At 48.2% G+C, this 11,797-nt stretch overlaps 1 long non-coding RNA gene across 2 annotated transcripts in view; it reads left to right on the top strand.

Moving 5' to 3' along the window:
• The window catches only part of LOC105301689, a 122,210-nt gene that overhangs the window by 87,067 nt on the left and 23,346 nt on the right, over positions 1–11,797 (top strand). For both annotated transcript variants that reach the window (XR_002776108.1, XR_896756.2), the window contains one exon: positions 4,402–4,469. This is a non-coding gene — a long non-coding RNA (uncharacterized LOC105301689). The remainder of the gene's footprint in view (positions 1–4,401; positions 4,470–11,797) is intronic.

Below are 11,797 nucleotides of genomic sequence, written 5' to 3'. Positions count from 1 at the left end.
AATAATTTAGTGACCTGGTGAGATCGTTTCTTCCTTTTCTTGCTCTTTCTGGCATCTGTTGTCGTCTTAAAACACACGTGCACGCACACACACACGCACACACACACGTGCACACACTCCAAGTCTCATTTCCCCCGGTATCATATTGCAGCAGTGCATTGAATAAAAATAGCTTGGGGTGATTAAAATATCTTTTTCAGTTCATTCCCTCTTGCTATAGATTGATTTTCTGAGCATCTGTTTGACACCGGAAGTCTTGCATCTATTATGACTTTGGGGGCTGACTTTTTAATGGGCCGCTTATACGCTTCCTAAAAATGATCGTGCTTTAGATCATAGGTACCGAAATGAACAACTGACCAACACAGTTCTTTTGGAAGATAGTCCAATGATGAGTGTCCCATCTCACAGTGAAAATAGTTTGTGGGCAGCTGGAGCCTGTTGACTCACTTCTGAAAACCCCAGTGCTCAAGCACCCAGCGCGTGGGGTGTGAGTCAAGCTCAGGCCAGCAGGGAGGGAGGATCCTGTTGGGCATCTGGCTTGGGTGGTGGCTTTGCCCTGACATTCCCCGTGTGTTTCGTGAGAGCGATTGATATATATTTGACATGCAGCTTGGCGCCTCCCTAAGGGCACCTTGGAGGGGCCCGGGTACCAACCACGTTGGCACTAATGTTCTCTGCATTTTCCTGTCTGTTTTTCTATCTTCCTTGTGATATTCGGAATTTCAGTCATTTGCACTGGCTGTTGAAGAGACTCTTTAGAAGATCGAAACTTGACTTTCATTCAACACTGAGAATGGTTTGGCCGGCAACTTCGGCTTGACCTCTTCGAGGAAAGCTCTACGTAATACTTGTTTAAACACATTAATTATGGGCTGGGTACTGTTCGAAGGTTCTTTTATTTAATCCTCAAAACCAACCTGTGAAGGAGGCACTGTTACCGAACACGTTTGCAGGTGAAGAAAATGAGACAGAGAGAGTCAGGATAAGTCACTTGCCGAAAGCCCCACATCCAAGAAGGGGTGTTTGGCGATTTCAGCCACAGGCGGCCCCGAAGCCCAGCCCGCTCGGTCCCTCTGTGGGGCCATCTCTGGGGCACTCTCTCCACTCTGGAGAGAGCTTCCTGCCTCCTGGCAAAGAGCTGACCGGCCATTGACATCAATGCACGAGTGGTCAGCTCTTTCTTGGGAGGCAGGTGAATAACTTTTGTTCTTTTCGCCGATAGGCTAAACCCCAAACTCAAAACGATGGACGGAATTCCCAGGACTGGGATCCATATGTCCGTCTCCACAGACGCGTACCTGGCATCAGCAGACTGCCAGGCACCACGCAAGGCTCTGGGAATTCGGGTTCCCACCCCTCCCAGGGCAGCTGGGAGGAGGTTGGGGGGGACGCGTGGGCTGTCGCCTTCCTCGGAAGATGAGAAGGCCCAGTCTGCACTCTTTTGGAATGTGCTCGATTATTTGTGAAAGCACAAGTGCATTTTTCTCAAGCAATTTTGAAACTCGAAAGAAAGTCAAAAATGTTCTCGACTGGTTTCTTTCTTTTAAGTAAGCGAGAGGGGCGGGCAGCAGCTTCACGGTGGAGCGGAAGTGGCTTTGGGGCCAGACAGAATGGCTGGTGTATCTCGCCTCTGTCACCTATTCGCTGAGGGGCCCTTGACAGGTCGCTTAACTTTTTCGGGCATTAGTTGCCTTGTCGTTAAATGATGCAATGATTTGTACATTGCAGAGTTTTCGTGGACATCGGAGATAATTTTTATAAACGTGCTGGAAGAAGCGTGTTTAATAAATGCCCAAATGGGCTCTTCCGGGCTTGGGTTTGACCCCATTTCTGCTCGTTCATGCTTCACCTTTGGACACAGAGACATGTGCTTAATATCCTCGCCCACGAGAACTCTGCTTTCAGTGCTGAAGTCTTCCGGATAGAGGCTTCGGCCCCAGAAGTTCTCCCCCAGAGAGGATGGCCAGAAAAATGCAGGATGTCCGGTTTTGCCCTGTGGGGTATACTTACACTAAACAGTTATTTGTGTGTCCGACATTCAAATTTACCCACATGTCCTATATTTTTATTTGCTACGTCGGGCAGCCCTGTCCCCAAGGCCTGAGTTTCCCAACGCCCATTTCAAAGGGTTCATGGCTCGTGGCTTCTCCTCCTGGGAGCTTTTAGTAGGAACTCGGCACTCCCTGGATTCCTGTATATTTCTGGATCTCCTTTTAGACTCCGTCTTCTGTGGATCAAAGGCTTCCCATTTCCTCTCCGTCTCTACAATCTGTTTTCTGCCCCTCGGGTCTTTTCAGAGCTCTTTATCACATCATGGGATTTGCCTGCTTAAAAGGACAGTAAATCTTCAGTCTGGAAACCTTGGTTTGGGAGCGGTTTGCTTTGGGGGAGAGGTGTAGACGGTGCTTACCTGTCATCCCCCGGGATGCACACTCTGCCCACACGTTCTCAGGCTTACAGCTGATCATTCCCTTGCTCCGTTCAGCTCAGCGTTATTGAGTGTAATATGTTGAGGTCCCACGTGGGACCCGGGGGGACAAGGACGACCTAGGCACGGTCCTGCCCTCGAGGATCTCACCTGTGAGGAGAAGGGACAGACAAGCAAAGGACGCCAGCGTTACGTGATGCAGGCTGTGGCTGAGGGAGGCCGAGGGTGTCACGGGAGCACAGAGGGGCCATCAGAAAGCGAGGTCGTGCAGACTCTGCTGACCAGGCGATGAGCTGTCAGATGAGGAAAGGGGGCAAAGGTGTGCCAGACAAATGAAACCCCGCGATCAAAGGCCTGGCTCGTGAACTGCCACCCAGGAGCCGGTGGCACTTTCTTACCACTGAGATCCATACTAGCTCCTACTGAGACAGAGGCCGACAAGTCTCATTATTATTATTTTTTACTTTTACCTCCAGCTCTAGAAAGAGAGACCAAAGAAGACAAGAAAATGATGTGACATTACTCATCACCGTATCCCTATGCCTAACACGTCAGTGATCTGACACTGTGAAATCTTAGAAGTCAGGAATCTAAGAATGTGTTGTTCAAAAGGATTTCTTAGGCATCAGAGTCCCGATACAGGAAATGTGGGGAGTGGCACGGTAGACGCCGGCTTCCTTAAAGTTTGCCTGAGTCACAGCATTGCCAGGTCACGTCATCGGATGTCTGTGACATCAGCATCGGCGTGACCAGCTCCAGCCCTCATGCCTTCTGGAGCTCTAGCTTCTTGGAAGATGGTGACATTGGACTTCTCCAATATTTAGCAGAGTTACATCCACCTAAGTCTGATGCCTCTTTCTTGGGCATTTGAAAGAGCTGAAATCTCCAACCGACACTTATTCATTCCCCTCGTACCCAGCACAGAGCATCACAGGGACACACAGCATCACTCATTCTTGAAGCACACGCGTGGAGAGCGCTATGGTCGGACAGGACTATAGTGACGAGTGTGACATCCCAAGGTCCCTGCCCTTGCAGTCTGCTTCTCAGGAAAAGAATCGGTGAAGACACAGAAAGGAGGGGACACATTAAGGGACGACCCAGGCCCGTTAGCAGGGCGCTTTGCTTCAGGGCACGTACCACAGCCGGAGTCAGCCCTGCTTCCTTTGGGGAGGCAGAACGGTGAGGCGGAGGAGCATGGGATCGGGCACCCTCGCTTTTCTGAGCCCCAGTTTCCTCTTCTGTGCAATGGGATGCAGTGCTGGAGCGGTGAATGACACATGCCCAGTGCTTAGCAACGTGCTCGACACAGAGCGATGACCTAATGCGGGTAGAGCCCTTTAGTAGGCTCGTCTGAGGCTGCAGATCCTTGAGGTTGTGGAAATACTGGACTCCGCACCCCCGCTGCACGACCCCCTCCTCACAACTTAAGCCAGCAATTCTTGCTTTTATCCCAAACACATGCACCCCCAATCTGATGCTGCATTCTGCATGCCCTCATGGTCTCGACACCCGGGTCAGGGGATTCTTCCCATGAGTTCCAGATTATTTATTTTGACACTTCAGTGTCCAGGAACGGTTGACTGTCTCACACAGTATGTCTTTGTGGAATATTATCTAGGAGGCAATTAAACTAGTTGATTTCATACTCATTTATGTATGTCATGTGTGTCATGCCCAGAATCCTGGGTTGGAATATATCTGTACTAATTAATTGCACTAATTGTTACATATGTGAGGTTAGGACCCTTTGAATATGTTATTCAAATTTATGCAAAATAGACAGAAATAGCATAATCATCATACTCTTCAACACAACGATAGTACTGGCTCTTGTTTTAAAGACTGAATTAGAGTTCTCTGAAAGCTTGGCTTTTGTCAACAGAGACATAGCCTGAACCTTAAAATTCAGCTGATTTCTATTCTAGGTTTACTGTCCGAATCGGTGACATTCTCCTTCGTCTTTCTAGTAACCCCGCTGGTCAAAGATGGAGGCACAGACATCTAACGCAGCTCGAGGAAGACAGACAACATTAAGGTAAAGATCTAATAGTTAATATGCTGTACCATCTGGGTGTAATCTACAAATAAATGATGAAGTCGACAGAGAGGTGTTGCTTTAAGCAAGCATGGCAAATAAAAACTCAGTCTTATAAAACAGATGAAGGAATGAATAACCACATCGAAGATGAATGCTTTGCTTTACAAAATAATTCACCGTAAAGTACATTAAATACCACCCCTCTTGGCATGTTGAAAATGTGACTGCCATTTGGAAAGTCAATAATTTATATGCAGGTTTTCAGGAAATTATCTAAAATTATCTGAAGTAAGGTGTAACCCATACCAGATGTTTTGTTTATGACTCCATGAGAATTATGGGTCAAGGATGGCCCTGAAACTGAACGCCAGGGCAAGTGCAAACTTGGCATCGCCTAGATGATGAGAATGGGAAGCTGGCGTTGTCATCTGTGAAACACGTGTGCGGCAAACACACGCCACTCAGGAAGTGGAGGAGTTGCGGTGCCTGAGAGCATCTGAGAGAAGGCGTTACGATTCGGGTTGCTTGGTGAGGCAGGAGGTAGTGGGGGCCTGGGCAGAGGGGTGGTGCTGGTTGGGCCGCCTTGCTGCAGTGCGGAGGCGGTGACGTGTTAGTGGGTGACCTCCTTCTGTTTTCAGCCTTGAGTCGTGGTAATATCATTACCGTGTTCTCCAGCTTAGTCGTCCAAAGACTGACTCGTGGGCAGAGATTGGCAAACCTGGTTTTATTGACCTTTAAAACCTAGTGCTTTCGACCATTATATAGCGAGAGTTAAACAGTTCACGGTAGATCCATTAGCGAGAGTTTAAAAATTCCAATGCATGACTAAAACGTATTGGCAGGAAAGCATATTTAAAAAGTGTCGGCTCTGAGGTGAACCATCCCGGTGAGGATCACAATGAACATGGGAGATTTTGCAATGTTCGCATTCGGTGAATCTGTAGCAATGGAGGGCTTGCGTAGTCCACAAGGCTATTCACTGTCGGCCCGAAGATCTAAATTTTCAGGTGTGCCGACAGTACTATTTGCTATGAACTACAGATGCTGTGGTCGGCAACAGTTTCATTTTATTTTTTCTGATTTGTGAATGGTTTAACAAAAAGTCTCGGCAAGCTGCGAAAGGTGAAATCATGTTTAGTTATGTGTTTAAGGAATCTCACTGTTAAAAATAAACCTGCTGCACACATCCGGGCTGTTGTGGAAATTCTGCCGTGTGTAAGGGCTGGATGGAGTTCTACTGGATGCCCCGGCAACACTGATAAATAAATCAGCCTGCTCCCCAGAAGCCGCCCCCAGCCGGAGCCGCCAGGCAGCGCTTGTCATCTGAGATCTCATCACGCTGTCTTTTGACCGTAAATTTGCCTTGTCCCTCTGCCTTCCTCTCTGTATTACCAGCCTCTTGATGGAGTGGTTTAATTTAGTTATCACGAAATGTCTTCCCCTCACGCCCGTGGTGGAGCATCTGTGCCACACACTGTCATCCTCTTTTGGAAATTTTAATATAGTAAAACCCTCTCCTGATGCCGTGTGTGTAAAAACAAACAAACAAACAAACAAACAAACAAACAAACAAACCTACAAAAGAAAACCGTACTGTATCGATTTCTCTGGATCTAATTTTTCTCTTGGGTCTCGGTGAATTTCACTGTGTCTGTTTTTCTCACATATACTTATAAAAATCCATAGAATTGCTAATAAGATTTTAGACCTGCACAGTGTGTTTTTTTTGGTCTGACTGAAGACAGTAATATCTTGAGATGTTAATTCCGTCATATTACAACTACTCAGTAGCTGGAATGGACAAGTATTTTTGGTGCGAAAGCAGTTTTTAGCTTCTCAAAGACAGATTAGAGGAGAAAACAGGTCAAGCTTATTTTATCCACTACATGAGCATCTTCTGTTTACAGTAAGATTATATAAACATTTCTGGTGAAAGCCACTTTATTTAAAATACAGTATAGTCTATACCAGCAGAAGCCCTAAATAATTAACTCAGCTGATTGAGGATAAATTCAGTAATTCTTAGCCTCGAAATCTTGTTTGGGAGTGGCCTCTTTTGGAAAAGGAAGGAATATCGTTATATCTTTTTTATGAACAGAACTTTTTTTTCCAATTTTGAAGATACCTACTTTGTCACTGATGATGCTTTACGTCGTACTGACGACAGTACCCCACTTGCTTTAGGTTACAATCATCTTAAAATACCCTTTTCCATCCTTGGCTTTCAAATTTTCTCCATCCTTATGTTTTTGGTGGGTGTCTTATAAAGAGCGGGTGACCGAGTTGTTTTTGCTGTTTTGTACAATCTAACTATTTCTTCTGAGAATTTGGTCCCTCTACGATCAATGCAATCCTGGTATATATGGGTTTATATGCATCGTGTTGATTATGTGCTTTCTATTTATCTCACTGTTCCGGTCCCTCAGCTCCAGCCCCGCTTCTCGCCTTTCTATAGATCGACTGAAATTTGTCCTTATATCAATTTGAATCTTTTTTCTTTTAATTCTCATTTACCTCTTTTCTAGTTTTGAAGTTATGCGTTCTGTTTATTTTAATGGTCACTCTAGGCGTTTTAACATTCATGCTTAGCAAAGTCTAGAGTTAACATCTTTACTTTCCTAATTGTCCTCGGAACCAACCAGCTTCCCCTGGAAATATTGTCACGTTCCCGACGCAGGGACAGAAATGTTCATGGAGATGCGGACCTCAAGCGTTCGGGTCGTCCGGCCCTGTTGGGTCTTGGCCGGCCACATCTCTCTGTCCTTCCTCCGGCTGACACTCGAGGCTGCCACGCTCGGGCTGCAGCCCCCGTCCAGCTTCCGTGACGCCCCTGCAGGCCCCTGAGTACACCGTCGTTTCCAGGGCTTTCCACCGCTGGCCCGGCCCTTCCGCCTCCCTGCTCGCCGGAATTCTGCTCATCCCGAGAAGCGCACCCCAAGTCTCATTGTCCCCAGGGAGACCACCCCCCCTACTGCTGCGGTAGTCACCGCTCTGGGCCAACTCGGGCCGTACAAGCTCGCGTGGCGTTGGTACAGTCCCTTGGGTCGGCGATGGCCAGATAGAACGGACTCGGGAGAGCAGGGGCACGTCCTGGCTCTCGTGTCCCCTGCACCTGGCACGGTGACACACACCTAGTAGGAGCCCCTCCTGTGGGTCGAGTCAGCTCGGGGGATGATTTTTTTTTTTTTTTGGTCTCTTGCTTTGAGAACTGCTAATCATGGAGACGGATGGCAGCCCCCGTTTCTGGTCGGATCTGAGACCTCGATGCTGTTCTGGGTGCCTAATTGTTCTTCACGGGTAGTTAAAACCTGCTTAATGTGCCTCAGCTCTAAATAGGATCTCCGATTTACAGTCCAGTCAGGCAGGACATTGGGTCACCGGCAGGCGTGGCAGCCCCGTGGCCCAGCCTCCCTTCCCTGCTGACCCACCGCACGGGCGCTGCGGGCGTGCTCGAGGTGGCAGGGGAGCCGTCCTTCCCAGCAGGCCAGGGGCCAGAGAACACCGAGACACGTCCCTGTCCTGCAGGGCCTTGCTGTGCTGCCGTGCAGAGCCTAAGGATTCGGCTGCTGGCCCCGGGGCCACCTTCTTCCTGGGCGCGAGCGAGTCTGTCCCCTGCCAGGCGGGGTGCGGGGGCCGTGGTGCGGGCCTGGGCCCAGAGCTACGGGACTGGCTTGGCATCGGGACCGCGCTCCTCGCCCGCTGCTGGATCTCGGCTTCACCCTTTCCCCATCTGTGAGACGGGAATCACCGGAGCCGATGACCGTCGTGAGGGACGAGTGACGTCGTGGGCGTAAAGCACGGAGCTGGAGCCCGGCCCGTGCTGAGCGCCAGGAGGGGCTGTGTCGGAGTCCCCGAGTCCTTACTTCGGAGTCGTGGCCCGGCCTTTGGTGCTTCCTTATGGCACCTGCTCCTGCGTCCTGCCCGCCGAGGTTCTTGACCCTGTGCCTGCCTCCTGCGGCGGCACCTCCGTGTCCCCACTTCCCGGACCGCCTTTGTCGGTCGGCATCGTCTTGGCGACCGCTGTTTCTCTTCTGCCCAGAGACCCGTCTTCGAGGGGCAAATGCGGCCCCTTCATTCCGTTCCTCGAGGTGGACGTTTCTGCAAATCCGTCCTCATCCGGTCTTGCCCCGGGTGAGACGGTGCCACCACGGGCAGGTGGGACAGCCGGGGTTCAGTGGCGCTTGGATTCCGTCTCCACGTCGAGTCGCGTCATCTCAGTGTCCGGAGAGAGGGAACCATTTGGGTCCATCCTGCCCTAAAAAAAACTATAGCTTAATACAGTTTTTCAGGCGTGTGAGCCAGTGATAAAAGTTCTAATCTCTGCAAAGCATGGGAAGAAGCGTGAACACCGCTTGGGAAAATACCCTCCCGTCCTCAATTTCCTGGCCCGCGCCTGTCCCTCGCCAGCGCAGAGCTTATCTCGCAGAGGCAGCGGATTCCACGGTGACACTTTTTAGACCAAGGAATGGTCTATTTTTCCTCTGCCTGCAGTTTCTTTGCAGTATTTCGAGGAAGCGTTTCGATTCTCACGGGGGAGAAACAATCGATTTGGACAGTTTCTCTTCCCTGTTATTTCCTGCTTGCATTTTTTTTTTTTTTTGGCAGTTTTACTGGAGTCATTGGCTTTATAAAGGCATCAGAAGGGAATTTAATTTTGAGAGAGAAAAAGGAAAATGCTTGAAAAGTTCTTCCTGGAAGGAAATGGCAGTATGTAGGTACTGAGCTGGACTCCTCACTACGCAACCATTGGAGACGCTGTCCTTGGATGGCCAGCTAGGACACGCAGCCTGTGGGGCCCCATGTGGGGGCCGAGTGTGGGTTCGGCAAGAGTGGGGTCCTGGTCTTATCTGTCTGTGTAACCTCCGCACCTCGTCTAGCTACTGGGGAGGCTCGCCGGTACCATGAATAAATGATTATGTTGGAAATAGGTCCGAGCACAGGCTTGTCCTTAGACCCATCTGTCTTTCCCGTGTCATTAGGTGTTTATGGAGGCTTTTATCCATTTATTAAATATTCATCGAGCACATCCAGGGTGATGAACACTGCCAAGTGCAGAGAGAGCAAAGGCGAGGGAGGGAAGTTCTCTGCTCTGGTGGAGCTCGTATGAGAATTTTCCTGTTTTCCCTAAGGTGATGCCAGATCTACTGTGTTTTCCTTTAAAAGATTTGTTGCTTTAAAAAAAAAAATTAGAAATTTAAAGTAATAAAGATCCATGTACCTGGGTGACATTTGGTCATATTTGCTTTAGTTTTCTGAAAAGTCAAATATTACACACGATACCGAAGGACCCTCTGACCCCTTCCAGTCCAGTCCTCCTCCCCGTCAGAGCAGCTCTCGGAATGAATGGGTTGCACGTTCAGTTTGTTTGTTTGTGGTTTTATTAGTCGGTGAGTGAGCACACGATAAATTATATCGGAGATAATATTTTTGTAAATATTAAGCCAACGCCTTTAATTTTCACTCTTTACGTCTTAACTCAGTGCAGCTGGATGTGGAATTCAGGATTTTCTGTGATTTCCTGTAGCACCTTGGGATGCTGACTGAACGGAATGTTCTTTCAGTCAGAGAGCCGCGTCGTTCTTAAACAATTCTTAGCCTGTATCTCTTTTTCTACGGTTCTTTCCACCTGATGATCATATTAAGTATATTTTGGAGACTCTCATTCTAGTACCGATGCTTGTTACGTTCCATTTTTCTAGCCACATTTTTGTTCTTTTATCTGCGTTTGTGATGTGCTGGGTGAATTCCTCAGTCTTACCTTTCCATTCACTAATTCTTTCTTTGATTACATTCAGCCTAGAGTTTATGCCACCTATGACACTTTCATTCCAATGGCCATATTTCTCAATTTCGGGCTTTAAAATTGGTTCTTTTTCATATTCTCGATTCGTACGTTTCTTCCCAAATATATTTTTCAGAGTTATTTTGAGATCTTTTTTGAGATTTATTATTATTATTTTTTGTTTAATTGGGCACGATTTTATTTTCCAATTGCTAAGTGTATTGACTGTCTTTCTTAGTGTTAGTTTTTCTCACGTGCTTTGGAATGATGACTCCTCTCGAGTGGGAGAGTCTCTGTTTCTCTGCTTTCCACTACGTGCAGTGGAGCCGGACCTAGAGTCCAGATCTCAAAGTATCCTGCCCACCAAGGTTTACTCAGCACCGGCAAATGTCCCCAGGTGATGTGTCCCTTTTCGTCGTGTCTTTGGTTGATACTTAACTAACGTTTCCATCAAAAAGTTCTTTCGTTCCTGTCGTTCCTGTTTATAAAGTAACTTCCAGAACCAGGGTGGAAGCAGCAGGACATAGAGCCCAGGCTTGGGGATTTGGCTGCTGGTTAGAGGTCGTCCTGGTCAGCCTGTCCCCATCAGCTTCTTCAGTATCAAAGTTCCCCTCTGGGATTGATTTGACCAGTTTTTTTATGTTATGTTTCATTTGTCATTATGTTTATGATGTCATTACGTATTACGTTTTATGTCTTATTTACATACACTCAAACTCCCCCATGCGAGGTATACATTTGATGGGTTTCAGAACTGCATACCGATGTGTCAGTGCCCCGCAGTGAGGTGGAGCCTGCTCCTTTCACTCTAAAAAGATCCTCTGGGCCACTTCGGAGTGACTCCTCCTCCCGTATCTGTCCCCGAGAAGTCACCGATCTGCTTTCCGTTACTAGAGTTTTACCGTTTCTAGAAATTCACATAAATGGAATCCTAGTCTTTTATGTAAACTTTTGTTTCATTTAGGACAGTGTTTTGGAGAATCTTCCACGTTTACGTGTGTATTAATTAATAAATGGTCCCCAGGGACCCGATGGGTGTGACACCACCTTTCCCACCTAATTCCCGTTCTCCTTACCAGGAATTCTTGGAAGATGCCTTCTTGCTGCCTTTAATCAGGGCCTCAGGCAAATTTCTTTCCTTCTCCGAGCCTTAATTTCCCATTTTGTAAATTCGGGGTGATAGTCCCGTCACTGTCCCTTCATTCCTGAGGTTCCAGACCCGCTGAATGTGTCCTTGTCCTGGGTTCTCAATTAGGTTCAGACCTCCTTGGGGGGTCACAGTACCCAGCACGTGAGACACTCTCAGGGGCACGCTCTGACGTCCTATGAGCTCGTTTACTCCCAGGGGAAGGAGAAAAGGCCTTCAAGGGGACCCAGTCCCACCGCCCGTCCAGCGCCTCGAAGGTCCCTCGTCACAAGACACGAAGAGGTGGCCCATCCTGAACACTTCCAGTCGTAGGAAGATCGGTCCCTTCCAACGATACACATCCGTTTCTGAAAGCTCAGCTTTGTAGAAACTTCATCCTCACACTCAGCCAAAGGG

Source organism: Pteropus vampyrus, unplaced genomic scaffold (assembly GCF_000151845.1).
Source record: "Pteropus vampyrus isolate Shadow unplaced genomic scaffold, Pvam_2.0 Scaffold248, whole genome shotgun sequence".
NCBI classification, from domain to species: domain Eukaryota; kingdom Metazoa; phylum Chordata; class Mammalia; order Chiroptera; family Pteropodidae; genus Pteropus; species Pteropus vampyrus.
Note: the sequence above shows the minus strand (reverse complement) of the source record. Positions and strands in the feature narration are given on the sequence as shown.